At 31.2% G+C, this 23,434-nt stretch overlaps 1 protein-coding gene across 1 annotated transcript in view; it reads right to left on the bottom strand.

Moving 5' to 3' along the window:
• Sulf1 (Extracellular sulfatase Sulf1) overlaps nucleotides 1–23,102 on the bottom strand; it is a 61,741-nt gene extending 38,639 nt beyond the window's left edge. The window contains exon 1 of the mRNA XM_090119714.1: nucleotides 22,842–23,102. The gene's annotated coding sequence lies outside the window, so the exon portion shown is untranslated. The remainder of the gene's footprint in view (nucleotides 1–22,841) is intronic.
• Nucleotides 23,103–23,434: the final 332 nt, after the last annotated feature.

Here is a 23,434-nt window from a genome sequence, read left to right as displayed (position 1 = left end):
GTGCACGCCTCATAATTTTTTTTAAATAAATATTTATTAATTATTATTTTTGTTTATTTAATAACAATTAAACCACATCGAATCAGACCCTGAAAAATGAAAGGGTATTCCTGAGCATACTCAAGCGTAAGAGAAAAAAAAGACTCGATTAGTAAAGTATTTCGGTCGCTATCGTGTTAACAAGAAAAAGGATCCGCACATACAGACACACGGACGTCCAAGATAGAACTTTTTTAAACTGTTTTTTAACTAGTTTAAATAACAAAAATGACATCAAAAATATCATGAACGTTAAAAATAGTGTTTTTTCTTAATATGTGTGTGTATGTATTATCTTACAAGTGCAATGTATGATACATAAAGACATTTTAAGTTTGAAAAATCAGATGTTTTGCGCGAAGTGACAGTAGTACCCACCTCAACGCTTCGCTTATGAGGCGTGCAATACAAAATTATTGTCATTTATATAAAATAGTTGATAATTTAAAAATATAGAAATACCTATATACTTACCTACTGCTTCTATTATAGTAGGTGAAAATACTTGAATAATTTGAGTATACAAATTCTGAACCAAAAAAGTTTGGGATGCATCTAGAAGTCAAAACATTTTCTATTCACACGATGTCATTAGCATTGAGAAATGTTGCCAAATTTACGCCAACAATATGTTTCTAAGCTCAAGAAATTATTACCAACCTTCACAATAGGGAATGGAGAGTTATGAATAATTCAGTCTCCTATTTAAGACTGACGTGAATAAGTACATATTTAAACTATTCAATTTATAACAAGAATGCTAAGTTATTATAATAAATCACAGGTCACTTTTCCACTCATATTACTCTTCAAACTCATTTCTTCTCATAGACGATCTTTTAATTTATACTGAGATTATGATCGACGATTGAACATGAAAATATAATGAAAAATACAGAAGTCTATTTTGAGATTATTTGATACCCAAATTGAATTTGAAGAATTAAAATACAATATACATATAATAAGCATATAAAAACTATGCTAAATACTTAATAAATCTTTTAAAACTAATATCGCTTTTAATTTTGTGCTGGCTTAGACAATCAAAAGAGCAAAATACACATATTTTAATAAAAAATAGGCAATCAATATAGACGAGTTAGAACTTGGAACAGCTTTGCTTATAAATTAAAAGGTCATAATGAATTACCCATTTTAGAAGATAAACGGATGTTTGCGCGGAAAATGGAGAAAATTATAATTGTGAATTAATAGTAGAATTAATATCTTACCCACGTAATTTATTATGATGCAGTTTTTGACATTACACAGTGTAGCAAAATAAACAGTGATAATAATTATTCTTGGTTATAAATATGTCTACTTGATGGTTTCTCAGTAATAGTATGCTGTTTGAATATGATATTTTATATGGTCTTAAATTTCGCGAAGGGTGGTCTCGAATCCTTACAAATAAGGATACTTTATTTAAATATGCTGGCATCGTATTTCAACCCAAAATATTATGTATTTTACATTATGTGTGCGACTTATGCATTTACCCAGTACTTAGCTGTAGTTTACCGTTTCATAATTATAACTAAGTTTATATGTTTCAAATAATAAGTTTATATATAAATAGTGTTTTATTTTAATTTAAAATTGACATGACATTGCAAAAAATTATGAATTTAAATTCATAATTTTTTGCTATATCGCAATTTTAAATTAAAATAAAACACTATTTATATATATTCATAATTATAACTAAGTTTAATGTTTCGAATAATAAGTTTATATATAAATAGTGTTTTATTTTAATTTAAAATTGACATGACATTGCAAAAAATTATTTTTTTTTCTTAAAAAGTAGTGTCAAAAGCTATGTTAAATTAACATTTGCTTAATAAACCGTAAATGCCACCCTAGCCTTGCAAGCACGTATTAAACTGTCCAATAAGAAAACTGATACCAGCATAATCAGCGAAGACTGTATTTTATTCTCAGCGGACAGTCGACGTCTCTTGTCGTCTAATTAAACGGTCTTGGATGCCAACGATAATTTCGTTGAGACATTTTATAAATGTTCCTTCAATATCTTTAAGACATAACCTGTGCCTTAATAACTTGAAACTTTTTAAGCTCTTTAAATAAGGCATTCTGTCAGCACTGTCGATACTCGATACCTTAAATCGACGTATATAATAATGCAAGTTTTTTTGAAGATTTCATAACTTCGTAATAATAATGACAATTCTGTGCTGCTATAAAAAAACATCAGGTAAATTCAGGTAGGTCCTAGTTTAATTCCTATAGATTGCTAAAATAAAATATTTTTTTCTTGTTTGTAGTAGGTAGTCACGCTTTTGATTGTCAAAGTCATAAAAAATATTGGAACATATTTTTCTAGGATACAATGAGTTTTCTTACAAACGTACCTAGTTAGTTACTTACTTTTAGCATGTTTGTTTAAATAACATAATACGAAATATGCAATTACATCTCCGCAACTCATATTAATATACCTATATCTCTGTATACAGGGTTACAGGTTAAGTCGACCTATTCCTGTTAAGAGCGTGTAGTAGGGGTCAAAACAAACTGATTTGATCATATAATACCATATCCAAAAGTTAGCCGTTGAAGAGTTATTGCAATTTTAATTTTTTTCTTGAAAATGCCACTTTATCTTCGCATTTAGCGTTTAATTTTTTATTTTACTTATTTGGTCTGGGTTTTTTTGAGTTTTTAAGTAAAGGTTGAGTTAAACAATAATTCTCAGCAATAAAAATCCATATCGCTGCAAACAATTCAAAGAAATGGCTTTTAAACTAAAAATAATAACATTAAAATAATTAAGTTAACTCGTTTTAAACAAAGATATTGAAAAAAATCTCTATGAAAATGTGTCTGCACATGTTTTTAAAAACATGTGCATGTTCTTAGCTATGTAAAAAGGTATGATAACCTCAGGTAGCATTCGTAGATTCCAAGAAATCGGGGATAAACTTGGTATGGGGAAATAATTCTTAGAATAGCTCATTAACATCGGTCTAGTTATTATCTGCCTATGCGAACAATAAAGGGTTGTGCCGCGTGATTATGATGTCTCACTTACACGCTGCAACTATCTCGCTTCCACCTACTGGAGACATTTTGATGTGTTACGGGTTTTGTCAAGGTGTATCTGCACATGCTCGTGCGGAATACATGACCCGCTATCCTGACGCTTAGTGTCTTCGAAGGGACCTATCGTCGCCTTAGAGAAACTGGTTCGATTCTAAGACGACGAACAGACGTCGGTCGGCCATCTGTCCGGGATGAGGAAGACGAAGAGGAAAATGAAATTAAGCGATTTTTTCGAATGGATCCCACGACATCAACAAACATTGTTGCCCGAGAACTTGGTCTGTCTCAGTGGAAAGTATGGTTCACAATGAACACTTCAGGATATTACCCATATCACTACACGCCCGTGCACGTGATGGAAGAAGGAGATCCTTTAAGAAGACTAGATTTTTCTAGATTCATGTTGAATGCGGATCTGGAAAACCCCTCGTTTTTCAAAAAAAATTTATGGACAGATGAGTCCAAATTTGATCAAGACGGTATCACAAACTACCATAACGCTCACTATTGGGCTCCGAAAGCACGTGGCAATCCTAACAAGAAGAATCCAAAAAAATCACAAAGACGATTCAGTCTTAATGTGTGGATGGGGATAATTTCAAATAAATTAATTGGACCATACTTCCTTCTGGACAACCTAAATGGTGAAAATTATGAGACCTTTCTGCGCCAACATTTAAGCGACCTACTTGAAGACATACCCCTGACTTTGTTAAGAGACATGTGGTTCCAACATGATGGCTGCCCTGCACATTACAGAAGAAGTGTTAGAGAATGGTTAGACATCAACTATCCAAACAGATGGATCGGAAGAGGTGGGCCCATACCATGGCCGGCTAGAAGTCCAGACCTAACCCCCATGGACTTTTACGTATGGGGGCATATGAAGAGTCTGTCAGTCAATGAGCCGAACCCGATTCCATCTGTTGATATTTTACGACAAAAAATTATCAATGCAGCGAATAAGATGAGGAACCAATTAACAACTGGGGTAGTCAAGAGTTTTCTGCGGAAAAGGTTTCGAATATGTGTTCGCAATAGAGGAAGACATGTTGAGCAGGAACTGTAAAGTTTTTAAGAAAAATAAATTATGACAAAATTTATTCTGATGTTGTACTTTACTAACACTGTCCCATGTTTATCCCCGATTTCTTGGAATCTACGAATGCTACCTGAGGTTATCATACCTTTTTACATAGCTTAGAACATGCACATGTTTTTAAAAACGTCTGCAGACACATTTTCATAGAGATTTTTTTCAATATTTTTGTTTAAAACGAGTTAACTTAATTACTTTAATGTTATTATTTTTAGTTTAAAAGCCATTTCTTTGAATTGTTTGCAGCGATATGGATTTTTATTGCTGAGAATTATTGTTTAACTCAACCTTTACATAAAAACTCAAAAAAACCCAGACCAAATAAGTAAAATAAAAAATGAAACGCTAAATGCGAAGATAAAGTGACATTTTCAAGAAAAAAATTAAAATTGCAATAACTCTTCAACGGCTAACTTTTGGATATGGTATTATAAGATCAAATCAGTTTGTTTTGACCCCTACTACACGCTCTTAAAAGGAATAGGTCGACTTAACCTGTAACCCGTATATTACACACCTATATGTATATACATGTGTGTAAGCCTATAAAATATGTGTTGCTATTTGGTTGCTATGCTGTAAAAGTCGTTAATGTTGCTATTATAGGTGTTATTCATAGAAAGCAAAATCATGAATCGAGAGTCGAGCCCACAAAGAAACCTGTTTAGGCATATCTCGATTGTGAATACCAAGTTTGTTTTAGGTCCAAGCACTCTTTACTAAGGGTCAGGGTCCTGATTGAAATATAATCTTCTATTTTTAGTAGATAGCGTAATTTATACGTTCGTTAATACATAAAGGTAGCTACAATTTAAATTATTTACATAATAATAATGAAGAACTGCAATCTGCAACAGATCCAACCCTCGTCATCATTTACAAGCAATTATGAATACAAACGGTCTATAACAATCTTAATAATCTTATTTATCTCTTATTTTGCAGATCAATAAACTTTTATCGCCCTTATTAAGTGTTGAATTTATAGAATCATTTACAATGTTTTTATCATTCTTCCTAAACAAACTAAAACATCACAGAAATATAAATGTATTACCTACTTAAAACAATAAAACTTTAAATTAGGATGGACACGAACCGCGGAGCAGAAGTGGAGTTTAAATACCACTGAGGCTGTAACAATTAATAGCAACAATGCTCATCGAAACATTTTCATTTACTAGAATTATTTTAGTAGAAGACTAGAGACTGCATTTATTAAACATTTGTATTATTCTCTATATAATTATCTATATGCTCTTTTGAAACCTATTTCAAGTTCGAGTCACTTTGTATGATCATTGCAAAATATAAGTTTATTTTTGGACGAGTCAGTATTGTATAAAAAAAAAAGTGTGTGCGTGTAACCTTTACGCGCGATTGAAGTAAAACTTCTTTGGCGTTGACGACATATATCACTGAAATGATTAAATATTAACTTAAATAAATAAATATTATATTATAATTTAATTATATTTATTATTCATGTGCTTTACAAAGATTATTTAAATGTTATATTAATATTATTCATTCGAAACATGTAATTGAATGTCATAATAATTTCTTACGTACGAAATTATAGGTTTGTGGTAACTATAATGTGAAACATAAATTTTACTCTCTAAATTTGCTACTTTTCTTGAAAATACAGCATCTATCGTTGTACCGAAACGCGTTGTTGAATGAAGTCGAGAAGTATTCATAGATAAATCAAATTTTTCTTCTAAAAAATCAATTAACGGCTGAGATTCCTGAGAGCGAAAATTAACATTAAAATCTCCAGTTAGAATCATCGGTAATTCATGATAATTACTATTTAAAAGTCGAGAACCTTCAATTGTGAAGTGAAGTAATTGCTGATGAATAAATTTTATGATATTTGTCAGGCTAGTATTTGTAGAAATATAAATAACAACGATAATCACAGGTTGGTCATTCGTATTAACACATCGAACCAAGGCGATGTCACCAATTTGTGAAACCTCATCGGAAATTTGTGATAATATCGTTTGTGAAATATTTAGAATTGGTGTTACATTGTTCAGTGTATCTGTAGATGAATGATATACAGCTACTCCACCAGCAGTTGAGTTGGGTCGTTTGTATTGGGTTACGCAATAAAAATTTTCAATAAGAATTTGTTCGTCATTTTTCATCCAAGTTTCGGAAAATAACAGCAATGTGGACCTTTTTAATACTTTATCATTCAGATCAGAAACATGAGCACGTAAACTTTGGCAGTTGAAGGAAAATAGTGTAATGTTACTCTCATTTACAAGGTTATATAATTCTTCCTGTTGTGTTATTAGGCGAGAATTTGAAAGTATTTCAAATTCACACTGTAAATCAACTATTCCCCCTGGACGCTTTCTTCCATGATAAAATTTGTTGTCATCGGTGTTTGAGACAATGAACAATCCATTTATATCAGTTACTCGTGATAATGCTACATATAACAGCTGCTGACTGTGACTTTTATTGTATTCATAAACGATTTGATCAAAAGTACCACCTTGAGACTTATGTATTGTAAGCGCACAAGCAGATACTAATGGAAAGTGATTTCTCTTTGCAAATATTGTCTTATTTCTATTCATTGGTACAGATGACGATCTTCGTAAAATTGGGACTGCTGTTCTACTAATGTTTAGAGTTTGAATATGATGGGCAGCTTTTTTCCTAATTTTCTCTCCTATCTTACCAGGAAACTCAAGCCATAAGCGTATGATGTTATCACTGTCATCACGTTCAATATACACTAACTTTCCAACACAACCGTTGGCTAAGCCATCAGATACATCAATATTGGTTGTAATAATGTAAAATTTGTTAAGAACTAATATGATTTCATAAGGCGATCCTCCTGTATCAATAACTGACATTTTATGAAATTGTTGGCGTACATATGCTTCTTGTTCAACTGAATGACAACCTATATACATATCTGTTGCTATGGATACTACTTTGTCTTCAGCAATATTTAAAATAGATTGATTATAATCCGCAACATGTTTATTTTTATTTTTAATTTAGTTATTTTAAAAGTAATAAATAAACAAGTATATTTAGAGATTTTCAAAAAATTTTGCAATTTAAAATAATGTTTTTAAAACTGTTGAATTTTTCATTCACTTTGCTATTCACAATTGATCCGTTTGAAAATTTGAAAATAAATAAACCTAATTGATTATGATATTTGCCACTAGCTGGCGTATGTCAAGAAGCGTGTAGTATATGACATATACTTACAACCAATCAGAATTATTATTTTTAAATGGCGGAAACTACACAGACTGACACAGACTATAGTAAGCGTTACTTCCGTCAGAAAAAAAATCTGAGTTACTCCCTAGTCGCGCCTAAAGAAGTTTTACTTCAAAAATAATTCCATAGGTATTTTCGTTCTTTATCTCTTAATTTAAATCAGTGCCTATTGACTCACAACAAGGCAGTGAATGAGCTTTTCTATACGCCATTATCGATTATATCAACTGCATGTGCTGCACAAAGCCCTCAGTAAATATACCTAGGTTAACTTTCTCTTAGAATAAACGTTATTATATGCTGTTAATCTTGTTCATAATTAATTATTCCAATCACATTAATAATTAAATTCGCTAGAGCTTTGCTTTCGCCCGCCTGTAACCCAGGTACTTTTATTAACCTATATGTAATATACATATATATTGGATATACATAATAATAATTTGAATATGTACATGCAATATTCATTCAACCGTATTAGAACTTATTCATCAATAAAATAAATATTTCAGGACCTTATTAATTATTCCGTACCAGTACTAAGCTTTCAAGATGGCTATTTTGGCATGAATATGTTTTAAGCATGTTAATATAACTTTCAAAACCATTCCAGTTATAACAAAATAACTTTAGCAACGAACGAAGATTCCTTATTCTGTTAAAAAGGAAGAACATATTATTTTTATGGTTCCTATCAGAACTTTAAGTACATATTATATCAGGTTATTTGTGAAGATAGGGAGCAATGTTTAAAGGTATAGTGAATCCTCCATTAATAAATACATACTAAAATTATGAATCAGTTATATTAAATTTATTTACATATTTTAATTTTCTTAAAAATATTTTTATAGCAATACAAAAAATGGTGTAAAAGGTAGAAGCAAAAAATATTTTAAAATCATTCGTAATGTAAATTCAAGTAGGTAGTATCCTGTCAAATTTCATGAAATAGGATAATGAATTCAGCCTTTGAATGAAATTGTACAAAGGACTGACTTTCTCATTCATAATATATGTATGTATATATGTATATGTAAGTACCTACAGACATTAGTCAGTCTAGAATATCAACATTGAGAATAATTAAAACATAATTTCAGGGGTAAAGTCAAAGCTGTTCAACAAGGTTATCTACACTATTATAATGTTGTTTTACTAAAGATAAACCGTTTCGTAGACTTAGATTTCTTACATTTGCGTTTCATATACTTACTATATAATATATATACCTACAGTTTTAAAAGAAGTACGACGTCGAGCTGGCCACTTCCTTTTTGTTAAAAATATTATATGATTAGCAAATAAATCAGCATCAGCTATTTGTGAGCATTGTGATGCACGTCGCAACCCGACTGCGATCTAGTCAAGTCTTTTTAGAGGAGCCTTACGAAATTTATAACTCAATTGAAGATCACACGGACAATTTGGTACTCTCGATCAGAAATTCTAACTATTTGTAGCTAGCTACTAGTTATTATTCTGTGCTATTTGATATTTAACAACTACCTACCTACTTTATTGTCTAATTGTCTATATTTGTGTGTTATCTAATGCTATATGTATTAATTATCATCTACACGGCACATGTTTTAATAGCTTCATAATTAACCATTAAACTATGTTATAATTTATTAAATGTTGAATTATGTTGTCAAGATTATGGTAAATGGATGAATCTTATATATAAAAATGAATCGCAAAATGTGTTGGTAAGCGCATAACTCGAGAACGGCTGAACCGATTTCGATAATTCTTTTTTTATTATATTCCTTGAAGTACGAGGATGGTTTTTATGTAGAGAAAACGTAAATATGTACCACGGGCGAAGCCGGGGCGGTCCGCTAGTCTATGATATACCCACAGTGTATTTAAAATAATTATTGCAATAAATAACTAACGTAGGATCTTAAAGCACTTTATATTGTAATACTGTGACTTTATCCATAAGAATGAAAGAATAGTCTCCTTAAATCAAGACTGAGAGTAATGTTCTTTCGATTTGCATTTATTTGTTTTCCCCCTTAAAATGAAATTTAATTGGGTACCTAGTTACCTAATTCGTTCATCTTGCTATAAAGCGATATTCATACAAAATTAGATACAAATGTTATCTAGTAAACTACATCCAAAAAGCAATTACTTACCTACCTACTCAATTTCTACAATTATATCATTTGTACCATTTTAACAGTGCAATAAAGATTATTACTTATTTATTTATATAGGTTATATATTATTTACCTTTAAACAAGTAATTAACATTTAAAAATAAAAACGCACCCCCGAATGAATAAAATCATAATATCGAAATCAAAGTTTTTCAGAAAGGTATAAAAACTGTTTTGATTATGGAAGCGATTATTACTTCATTTCTTATTTGATTTCCCTTAAGGTATATTCATAAATAAATATTTTACACAAACATTTTATTAAAATCCTACCTACCTAAAACCTAATAATTATAAAGACATGTTTGAAAGGAAACTGAGATAACGGTTCGAATATAATATCGTGTAACACGGCAAAAGAAATATTTTATTACTATGTACAACTACTTTCAAAGATATCCGCAAAGATCACATTAAGATTATGTTAGATATTTGCATACAACCTGTTTGCAACGTTTTGAAACCGACACACCTGATTTGAACAGGCTTAACATTCCTTAAAGCCTCTATTCCACAAAATTTATAGCGTCACGGTCAATGACGGGTCAAAATTGTTATAGATAAAATATTTTAAAACATCTGTTTGGCGATAACTACAATCTACATTCCAAGCAATATGTAAATAGGTACCTACGTTTAACTTAATACATCGTAAATTGTGTTTAATTATATTGCGTGTTGAAAATATGTCGATAATGGAGCTTTATGAGCATTCCTCCAATATCGTAGAAATAAAAATAATTTGTAAATACTTAATGATTGAGGAAAATTATATTTTGAAGTTTTTATGCAAAATTTAATACATTATCTAGAAATGAAATGTTTGAGTGATTTCGAAAGTTGTAGTTATGCACATCTAATAGTACCTAGTAGGTAGATTATTTATTTATTAAATTGCACAGTCATTTAGTATAACGCTGCGGATACCTCCACTCTTTCATAGCTATAAAGCTCATGAATAAAGTAATTTATTTTTAACCTAGCAAATATAAGAGTCATCCAGCTTATCCTTTAGTAGATGTCATACAGCTGATAGTGCAAAAATATTCAAAGCCATCACCTTCACGCATCAGCCATCAGATTTAGCGGATTAAAATAACATTGCAGGTTTCTAGAATACGTGTTACTTATGAAGATTTTTTCAAACAAATTACAAAGCATCATAGCATAAAAATCTTTAACTATTATCATCGTCATAATATAAAGTTTGAATACGTAGTTGTATACAGTCAGAAAAATACACCATTCATTTATCTACAGCTACACATGAATAGGTATGGGAAATATTATATTAACGAATTCTCCCCGCGAATCGTAACATATATGTAATGGTTTTTCATATTTCTATTGGAGATTTATGGTATTTAGGTACCTTTGTTGTTAGAATGAGACTGATGAATTTGGATCACCCGGCGATCAAATATGAAAGCATAGTTTATTCGCGAGATATCGTTATCATATATTATGCATGTAACTATGAGTTAAGCAAGTTTTAAAGAAATTTCTATTCTCAATTCAATTGATAGGACCAAAAAAATATAAGCAAGACGTTTTAAAGTAATGTATTCAGAAACTAGTTGTAATTACATAAAAAACCGTATTGTTTACGATGCAATACATGAAAGTGCACAACAATGGGTCTGTTATCTTTCCACAATTAAAACACAATCCATTCTCAAGACCGCTAAGAAAGTTTTTATGTAATCAATTCAATAAAAAGTAGTGTTAATTATCATTTGCAATCAATACAAAACGATTATTAAAAAATGCGAATCATAGCGGCTCTTTGAAAGCTACAATGTAATTCTACAAGACGTGTACATAATACATATACCCAGTATAATGAATGGATATAGGTATAAAAGAAATATAGGTATGCAATGGATTAAGTGGATAATTATAAGAATAAAACGGTGGATTAATTCATCAAATTAATAGGCACGTATGATGTATGTTTTGTTATATTATTATAAATAATTATGTAATAATGACGGTCTAGTACCTATGCTCAAAGTTTTTATAGAACATCAGAAGGGATGTTTTATGAAGTGAAACTTCTTAAAGCGGGTGATCCACTGGCGAGCCGACGAGCCGACGGTTTAGATCGTTGACTCGTTGGCTCGTCGACTCGCGTTGGTGATCCATTAGCGTACCAAACAGTTTACTCTCATCGTTGGCGAAGTCATGGCGTGTTACTTGGGGGTACTTTTAAATCAGGAGAAAGAACAAAAAAAGAAGAAAAGACGCAGATATTGAATGGTGTTTTTAATATCAGATATTGTACCGTTGTGATCATTTTTTTGGTAGATCTCTAAAAGTTTATTGTACGCGGAAGTTTTTAGCAATTGATTTTTATAGTCTCTGCTGATGTACTTCCATAGACAATCATGTTCCTAAAAACATTTTATAAATTCCGACACAAACTCGCGACGAAACGAGCGTAAATCCATTTTTGTAGCTAGACGCAGCGCGTGCGGTCTACACGAAAGTCGCAAAAAGACTGTAGGCTCGCCGGCTCGCCTGATCCACTGGCGGTTTTCTGGACCGCGGACTTCGAATTTCAAGCATGCACAACGAGCCAGCGAGCAAATTCGCCGTTCTTTAAGTCCGCAGACTTTTAAGTGCTCCATTGGCGGTTTAGACCTTTGGCTCGCGAGTTCGTTAGCGAACCAGCGGTTTTGCTCGCCAATGGATCACCCGCTTAAGGCGCGTTAAGAGTAAAAATTCAAGGTCGCGTCATGGGGTAAATACAATTGAAAATAAGTAGGAAAACCGTCACAAATACCGAAATATTTATCACAATCCCCTAACAATGTAATAAGCTCTTAGTAAGGTCATATAGATTAAATACCAGTATGGAGTATACATTGCGTTCCAGAGTCACCATCAACTGCTAGTCTAGACTGTTCCATTACAAAGATGGCTGTTTCTATATAATACCTCTATAGCTTGGCGTTAATAAGTACGAATTTTAAATCTATGTTGATAGTCTTAAAGATATACCTAATTTTAAAAACTAATTTACTATTCGATTATTATACGTGATCCCTGTCTGCCTGAGTGCTAATTGCTATAGGCCGAAAAAGGCCCAATAAATAAAAATCTGATTATATACAATATTAGTAGGTATTATAAAAGTGATTAAAATTTAAAACCGCTAAATATAATATAATAAAAATTCAATGTAGTTTTTATTATAGATAAAAAATGTCATAATTATCAACAGTTTATGATAAGGTTTATATAATATGATCATGATGGTTAGCTTTTTTTTAATCCTATAAAATACTTGATAAACTGGAAAGTCAGTAAGTACCTAATAGAATACTGATTAATACAATTTGATTATTGCACGCCTCATAAGCGAAGCGTTGAGGTGGGTACTACTGTCACTTCGCGCAAAACATCTGATTTTTCAAACTTAAAATGTCTTTATGTATCATACATTGCACTTGTAAGATAATACATACACACACATATTAAGAAAAAACACTATTTTTAACGTTCATGATATTTTTGATGTCATTTTTGTTATTTAAACTAGTTAAAAAACAGTTTAAAAAAGTTCTGTCTTGGACGTCCGTGTGTCTGTATGTGCGGATCCTTTTTCTTGTTAACACGATAGCGACCGAAATACTTTACTAATCGAGTCTTTTTTTTTCTCTTACGCTTGAGTATGCTCAGGAATAGAACCCTTTCATTTTTCAGGGTCTGATTCGATGTGGTTTAATTGTTATTAAATAAACAAAAATAATAATTAATAAATATTTATTAAAAAAAAATTATGAGGCGTGCACTTTTGGATTTTCCAAATTATTTATATTTATGTTATCAAATGATTTCATATAAATCGTATTATGTATTATTTTTAAAATACTAAGTATGTAGTTAAATTCATAGGTTTACTTAAAAATAAATCTTTGACAAAAGAAATTGTAAATTTACATTTGAAATGTCAGAATAACTAGGTACTAGCAAGAAATATAAATCAGACACCTGTTTTCGGTGTCAATCCAAGTTACGCTAAATGTAGGTATGTGCCCAATTTCATTATAATTGGTTCAGTAGTATTTGCCTGAAAGAGTTACAAACATCCACACAAACTTTCGCATTTATTATACATATTAGTAGCAGAGATGTAGTCCAATATGTTTTAAAAAATTAGTAAGATAAGAATATTAGGCATACATAATTTATGATAATGCTCATGACTAGTATTGACCGGCCTCTGCCGCGGCGGTCAAAAACCCGACCTTGTCAAATCTAGTATCGCGATGAACCAAATAGGTACGTTTGACAAATCTGCATTGTAATACGAAAAAACAATATATTATGCATTGTCACGTACAGATGTACATGTATAGGTACATAACTACCTACATAGCAATGACCACTCAAATATAATAGGGGAAATCGACCAAGTACCGACGTAGCTTTATTCCAATTATTTTATTTGATAATAAGAAAGAAAGAGTTAGTATTAGTTAGTTTAAAGTTTTAAACTATACAGAATTTATATTATCAAACCCCACATAAATAAATTCCTATGATATAAATTTATACAAATATCAATTCTTAAAAGTCGATTCTCTAGAATCTAGATTAATCAGCTGTTTTTTGCATTCATTTAATATAACCGCACACCTACACAAGAAAGCTGCAAATAATTATCCCTTTACCTATGCCGAGTCTAATAATGGAATGCATTCATTATTATGGCATCCTACCGTATTAGGGTTCAGCACCTCGCATCCTACCTTATCCGTCCTCAGTCGACTGTCATGCTTGATGCATCCTAAAAAATCGTGGCCATAGTTACTATGGACTATGGACATTCCTGGAAACCAGTGGTACGGAATAACAAACCACATTTAGATCATCAAGTATGTTAAAAACAAAGGATCAATAAGGAGAAAGGTGCTTGACATTGAATAACGTATAAAACTTAGATAAATACATATGTAATACCAGTCGTTACGCTGATTAATTGATATCAATAAAAAAGATTAACTGTTTACATTTATTACCCAACTCAAGCTAAATGGCCTTCAATTTTAAACATTATTAAGACTACTCAGAGGTGGTGCGGGAACAGAAGAAAAGAGAGTTACATTGATCACTTCTTAGTTCTTAGTTCTTACCTATAGGTAAGAAAAGAAAAATGATCAAAATCCAAACCACTGCATTTTGTAGTAACTATATTATCTCGGAATAAGACAAGAATGTAACACCTTGTAAGTTGTAACGCCTGACAGAATAAAAATTTTACAATAGCGCACCATTGTTTTTCATCTCTGACATGATATTGTCGCATACATTTTATTTAACGCTGGTACCACAATGAATGGAACAAAGAATGCCAGTCATTCATAACTTCACCAAGATCCTTTTGTGAAGTTTTACCGCGGGCGCTAGCAAACGTCAAAAAAAGATGAGCAACCCAGGCGGTTGGTAAATTTTCTTTTTTATCATAAAGAGGAAAATATTTTTTGACTAACTAATTCACGAGCTTGAAGCCCCACTATCTAAATAAATATACTATCAATAATTGTATAATGTTTGAAAGTTTACGAACAAATAAATTTAAAAGGTACCTAATTAAATGCTCTATACTCAGAGATCAACCATATAATGAGAAACCGTTATAATATCCTGAAAAAATGTATCAATTTTTCAAAATGCTGAATGCAACTTATAAATATATCACACAGCGGCAAAAATAAAATCTTACAAAAACGAAAACAAAAGAAAGATTAAGTTACAATGTTCGACAAAACATTTCTCCCAACTGCCACAGAACACTACTTTGAAAGTGTTTATACGTCCTTGTTCCCAGAAGTCGGTAAGTATCAATGAATGGGTTTGTAATTACGTTTTTTTATATCTTTCATAAACGCCGACACCTGGAATTATGGTCTCGTTAACGTCTTCATGTCTCATTAAAAATAAATAGCTTGCTAGACAATGGGTTTGTTACGATAATGTTTATGACGAAATATTTGAGCCGGTTTAAGATAATTCAATTATCGATGGATGTGGTATTGTTGTTATTGTTATGTAAAGCATTTTTTAATCCGCTTTCCATGTGGAAACTAAACTAATTTTTCAATTATGTTTTCAATAAGTAGTAAACATACAAGACCCAAAAATACATTATTATTAATAACACGATTAAATTAAATTTTAGTAGAAATTAATACAATAAGCACGTGTAAGTGTTAAATAGTTAAATACTTCAAGCGCGCTTAATAGGATAATGAGGCAATTAGAAATAACACTATCTATTGGCAATTTGTACCATTGAGTGGATAATTACCGCGTATTTTACGTTGCTTTTCGGACGCTTTGCTTTATATTGCTTTCTATGTGTTATTTCATTCAAAAATATTAAATATTTTTTGAATGATGAATACATCCATACAATATAATGTTCCTTAACTTATAAGCCCTCTTTATAAAACGATTTACAAAATTCAATTCTTGTAAGTTACGCAAATGACTAGTAAAACTACGTCATTACCGGTGATTTCCGCTTGTCATAATGACAGGTGAGTGTCGCCCGAGTGCCTCTGGATGATAAGCACGACCCGATTGGCCCCTTCTGATATTACCACCGACTAATAGCTGACATGGACATTATCTGTGACGGAGACATAAATTTCCCGCCGCGGCCGGGGTAAATATCGAATATCAATGTGATTTAATAAATTACTTCAACTTTGCTTTTAGTCCCAATATCAAAATTCTGCATTATTCATTCGACTCGACTATGTATTGTATAATAACGTGTATATATATACATATAGCTTTAACAGCAAAAAGAGGTTGTGCAAATATTTGTTTAGCTCAAACCAAACGTCGGACAGTTTGACAAACATTATTATATCAGTGTTTAAATAAAATATGTGCATATTAATTATTTACATAGACTTTACGAGTCCTTGTTAATTATATGAAATAGCAAAAGCTCGCTCGGTATTATCCAACATTGCAAAGTTATTTTGTAACACTTTATTGCGTCTGCCGCAGTTAACTTAATAGGTACTTAGTTATTAATTAGTAGGTAATACTAAGAATATACACAATAACCCCATTGAATAGTAATAGGAAGTGTGATGCCGTTTAAAATAATTGTAGGTACATTTTACTTAAATAGCCAAGAAACAAACAGTTTATTTCGTTTAGTTATATCCATACTATAGGTAAACCAGAATCTGATGGCAATTAGGGAAATCAAAATTTTGAGTGTGCAACCCTAGGGAAAATGGACTATGCGAAGCGTTGAGGTGGGTACTACTGTCACTTCGCGCAAAACATCTGATTTTTCAAACTTAAAATGTCTTTATGTATCATACATTGCACTTGTAAGATAATACATACACACACATATTAAGAAAAAACACTATTTTTAACGTTCATGATATTTTTGATGTCATTTTTGTTATTTAAACTAGTTAAAAAACAGTTTAAAAAAGTTCTGTCTTGGACGTCCGTGTGTCTGTATGTGCGGATCCTTTTTCTTGTTAACACGATAGCGACCGAAATACTTTACTAATCGAGTCTTTTTTTTTCTCTTACGCTTGAGTATGCTCAGGAATAGAACCCTTTCATTTTTCAGGGTCTGATTCGATGTGGTTTAATTGTTATTAAATAAACAAAAATAATAATTAATAAATATTTATTAAAAAAAAATTATGAGGCGTGCACTTTTGGATTTTCCAAATTATTTTTTAGTTTGTTCTCAATATCACAGTCACATTACATAAGTGGACAATACTGTACTTAATAATGAGATATCCACTTAATATTATGTAGGTACATACTTACATGTATAATATACATATTACTTTTATGCAGGTAATACATAATACATATTATTATTTACACATATACCTATATTTGTATGTTCATTATCATTATGCCATGTGAAAATATCGATGTTATATCGATAGAAAACTAGACTGCTTATAATTTTTTATAAAATAAAATAAAAATAAAACAAAACAATGTTTATTTTCGTAAGTATTAACAGATACACACATTATAAAATTGACTTGGACAGCTTGGACTTGACGAATAGCCGTATTGGAAACTCCTGTAATAAGTTTTCATAAAATTATATTCCAATCAACAAACAATATTATAGTTACCTACATATAATATTTTTTAATTGAAAGTGTCAAAGCGGGTAAGTCCAATTTACCTATAAAATCTTCTAAATTGAAAATTGTGATGTGTTTGACCCTTCTTCATCAAATATTTTTCTATACACATTATAAACAACACCTCTTGCTTGTGATCACAGCGGATTTTTCGACATTTTCGAAGATTTTTTAGACAAAATCCTAAAAATTATTTATCAACTGCAAAAAAGACAAATAATTTGACAACCAATTTGATAGTTGTCAAATAAGTTGCCACATGAAAATCTTTTATTTCATAAATATAAATATGCCATCAGATTCTGGTAGACCTATAATATTATAAATGCGAAAGTAACTCTGTCTGTCTGTCTGTTACTCAATCACGCCTAAACTACTGAACCAATTTGCATGAAATTTGGTATGGAGATATTTTGATACCTGAGAAAGGACATAGGCTACCTTTTATTGCGAAATATGTACCACGGGCGAAGCCAGGGCGGACCTCTAGTATATATATGATTTTAATTAATTATTATCACACATATGACGCATAGATTGTGTTTATTTCAATTTTTAATATAAGAAGCTAGAATATACCTATCCACGTTACTAATTATTGATTACACCAAAACTTGTTTGCGACCAATGAAATATGTACATATTTCGAAGTTGTCAGAGTTCTTCCTAAAGAATCCGGGTATAGACATTCGACAATCTTATAAATAATGACTAAATTAATTTAAATAAAATTTTTAAGGATGCCTACTGTAGACTTAAGTTTACGAGAACAATAAGAAATAGATCGCATTAACAATTTAACATATAAACTTTGAAACACAATTTAAACTAAAATTGCTTGATTTAAATCAATAATCAATCCTTAAAAATGACACTATTAAAATGTACCAGATCTATAAGTCGAGTATTAAACGTTATCTCGTCCCGAAATAGTGCAAACAACAAAAATGTTGCAGTTCCGATGGAAATTCGATCAACCGGGCGGCCGTTTGCTTTTAATAGTAGACACGCCTCTGGCACACTTCTAAGTAATTCATTTATGCAACAATTTTATGAATACATATGGAAGCGCTCATGTCAATACAGACCGACACGCTAATGACTTACGATTATTTTCCTTTTCGTGTTCGTGAGCAATCACGAAAACAGATGCCTTTCTTTCTGATGAGATGGAAAGAATTAATTCATATTAGATTTCTATGATGATTTATGATAGTCCTGTTTTTCTCCCCTTTCAATATCGGTCGGTTTCATACATTGCATAGGTAGCCCGAGATTAAAGTCTAAGTCTAAGATGGAAAATTGGATGTAGTCTGCATTGAACAAAGCTTGAATTCAATCACAATAGAAATCACATTTGAGACTCTCTTAAAATGTTTGTTTATCTCCAGGATAAGCTTTTTAGCATCGTGTTTCAAATTCTTTTACGTCAGTAAAACGTGGTAAGACTTGAGCTCTTTAGTATCCTATTAGGTAGATAACCCAGACATTCCTCAGTAAATGCTGACTAAATAAGTTTATTCGAAAGAAATCACACACTGTTTGTGTTATCGGAAATTAATATATGTTTAATTCAATGTCAATGTATTAATTTCCAATAAGACAAACAGTGTGTGATTCGCTTAATTAACATTCGTTCCGATTTATTTATTATTATTAAATCAACATAATTAATAGATACAATGACATTAAAACGGAACAATTGCATTAATTTCTCGGGGAAATTAAATATTATCATTTAAATTTTAAAGTGTACTATTATATCTGTTTTCAAGTTTCTATAAAAAATTAACTGCTTTTACGTACTTCTTTTTATAAAAATTTCCTAACACCTTGTTATTTGACCTTTAATGAATTTTGATCTTCAACCGCGAAGCATTTCAAATATTCTATTTATGCTGCATATCAAAGTTAACACACAATAAAAGCAATCTAGTCGAAAATGAATCTCACAGAATGTTTGACACAAAGGCGGGGCCGGCTCGCTCTTGACCGGTTTTTGTACCATGGTGTAGTGAACGCAGCAGTGGACCGAAGCGGCTTTGTCATTCAATCGTCCCATTGTGGTCTTTGTCGGTTGGCCTGAGCCGACCATACCCTACACGGAGACAGGTCTGAATGCATTAGTTAAATGGTTATAAAAATCAGGGTGAAAATCATGTGAACGTATGGCGCGTCGTTGTTATTCGTGTCTGCGTAAGTATCCTTATATTAATGCAAGTCGGTATCCTTACTGATTATATCATGACGATTCCAAATAATAACATACCTAGTATAGGTAATGGCAATAATTAATACTTAAATTTTTATTTGAATTCTGACTAAGTACCTAATAATGTGTGTGAATATTGTGTAATACCTAATCGAAATATTCCAAATAATACCTATATCCAAAACCCAAATATCTTGTATAAGTTCATCGACCACAAATATCCATAAAAATCTTTCTAATCTATTTTTAAAGAAACCATTAAAACTTGAAAGCTACGCTAAGCCTCTTTAGACTTGTAATTAACAAGGCTTTACATTTATTATCGTTTCATTGTTGTCCTATCTAACTTTAATCTGAATTCAGATAAACTCCTTCTATCTTCAAAAATATCATTAAAGGATAATCTTCTTAGATTAGCTCGTTAGCACAGCTCCAAAAAACTACAAAGTGATGTTTGTTATTGTTTCTCTGTGTTTGCTGTAATCCCTTCGTAAAACCATTAATCATCCCTTACGAGATGTGGATAGTGGAGTTATGGAATATAGACTACATTGGTAGTAATGTTGGTTTTTGTCACGTTTTGTGTCGGTTAGCACACGTATAGCGATTTTATCAATTAGGTATTTCGTAACGTTCATGTCCCCTTTCTTATTATATTCACAAATCACACTCGTTTAATATCATGTCAAAAAAATGATTGAATATAGGTATTATTAATAAAACTATTCTTCTCTCATTTACAAATGTCATTGATCGCAATCTCTTAAGGGTCATAAAGCCAAACAGTATAAAACTGAAGCACGGTAAAAATAGTGCTTTTCATGTCATAAATTGCATCGAAAACTTTAAATTCGACATAAATACAACTACACTACAAACCATTGCTTATATCATTTGGACATCGCAGCAGGCGCCTCGTAATCTACATTGAACAATGTTGTAAACTGCTTCATGTGCAAACAAGATTAGTGAAACGAATCCTGGTTTATTCATGAAAGTTCAGGTCATCGACTCTACAATAGAACTTTAAGCTGTGTTTACAACTTGATTCATTTAGTTCACTTCGAGTGCACATTTGTAATATGCATACGGCTCCAATTTTATTGCTGGGACAAACTGGGCATGTATTCCGCATTCTAATATAAATCGAGCCTGTTGAACAGGCCCTGTTCTCGGAGCTCCATTTATGTACCATTTTACGTTGATTTTAATTTAGAATCGATTTAAGAACAATGCAAACATTATACTTGAAACTTGTTAAACTCGAAGTATTTTCTAGTTATGTAAGTTTAAGTTTAGCGAGTAATTACTAGAACAACAATTTTATTAAAAAAAACCTTTGTTTTAGAAAATATGATAACCTACAGAATATCTTTGATAACAAATTCTACTGTTTACCTTTATGTAAGTAAATAAAATAATAAATAATGTTATTATTCGAATAATATTTCTTTCGATATAGAAGAAAATTTAAAGTCATTTCTAATATCAATCTTGTAGGAACGGTAAAACAACTTTATAAGAAAAAGAGTACTTATATTCATTGATTTAATTTAAATTATAATAATAAAAGATTACAAAAAAATAAGTATTTTAATTCTTATATCGAGAATTAGGTAAATACATATATAATTTTGATTAAGTACCTTGTACCAACGAACTAGGTACGTACTCTAGGTAGGAATAAGATATTACTAAATTAATCTGTAACCTCAAACCTGTTTACATAAAGTTTTCAATCTCATCAAGGTGTATTCAAATTTTTTGCTTTATCTTATAAATTAAAACAACTTTTTTTTCTACGTTTGCCAAAATAGGTATGCACTAGCTTTTGCATATTCAAATTGAGTTTCTTTCTTTTTAGCCAACAACGTGGAACATTTAAATCAGCCCGTGGTACTGGGCTATTACAGACAATACCGTACCTATATAAAATAAAATGGACTTTTTTTATCTCACTGTTGTTTTTTAATTTAAACATTTTACCTATGCCAAACTTAATGCTTATTATTGATATAACGGTTTTAAATTCGATATATTTGTTTATCAATATAAGTACATATATTATTTAAAAAGTAAATATACCTAATTGATTTATTTACCTACCCACATATTCAAATCACAAATGTAAATAGGTATATACAGATAAAGTGTAGGTATGTATTACTCAAGTTGAGCATTCATAATATGTTACTAAACAATAATGATCAAATATTTTTTTGTTAATTCTTGCTGCTAATCTTAGAACTAGCGAGACATATTTTAATGGGACTTTTACTCCTGGGTTTCTGATGTTACAATTAGAAGCTATAGGTACTTATAAAAAAAATGAGTTCATATACCTACCTACCTAGGCATGTAATGTTGGTCTCCAAAAATAGGTACCTAACGAAAATAATATGAGTAGACTTGAAATCATATTACCTAACTAGGTACCTAGGTGAACCTACCAAAACCTACAAAACCTGACAACAGTTGACCTCTGAATTAAATTATTGAATTACAATAATATTTACGAACGATAAAAATTAAAAAAAATATTAGCTATGTATTAACTAATATGAATATCAAATAACATTAATATTTAATAGGTATGCAATATACATACCTATTAACATGATGCATTTCGCGCATTGACAATATACATTTCATACCTATAATAATAATTACAAGTATGTAATCATAAAACGTAAAAATCATCTCTTATCATAATTAGATAACAAAGCGTCGGCTTGTCTGTTAAAACAAAATATTAGCACGCCCGTATATTCCCTCTGACCGACTAATTTATAGACCAACTAGATATCGTTAAAAATACTCACCGCAATAAAGATGCAACAGGATCTTGCATGCACTCGATACCAATGCTTTTCACAAAATTGAAGACACGAAACTGATCATTAAAATAATAATAAAAACAATGGAAAATATCGGAAATAATGGAAACAAATTAAAAACTAAATATAATAGCTACGAAATAAGAAATTTATTCGAAAGCTTAGAACCGATATGTAACACGTAAAGTTTTTGACGTTTGAACTTGTATGTGTATTGGAGATACGTAATGCGGTCGGCCGCTAACCGTGCCGACACAAGACTGTTCCGCTGAACAGCGAACTGTTCTCCCGGCTCACAGCTTTCGTACCTACTCTTCGGAACGTGCATCCCGCTCTCGCAACCAGTCACCTGCCGGCTAAAAAATAAGAAGCCTCATATTCGGCGAAATACGAGTCAAACCAAACAGCACTTTATTCATGAACAGGTACAAGGGACCATCGAAATCGTTTACGAAACAATATAGACACCCCATGAGAGTGTGTTAGAAAGATAGCTCAGTTTACACATTCCCTCATACGTCGTTAACAGAAAGGCCGTTCGCACGCCACGGACTATAATTTGGATACATTATCTATCA

This window comes from Colias eurytheme, chromosome 3 (assembly GCF_061535395.1).
Source record: "Colias eurytheme isolate Ceu_HAF_F1 chromosome 3, ilColEury1 Martin Lab GWU primary, whole genome shotgun sequence".
NCBI lineage: Eukaryota > Metazoa > Arthropoda > Insecta > Lepidoptera > Pieridae > Colias > Colias eurytheme.
Note: the sequence above shows the minus strand (reverse complement) of the source record. Positions and strands in the feature narration are given on the sequence as shown.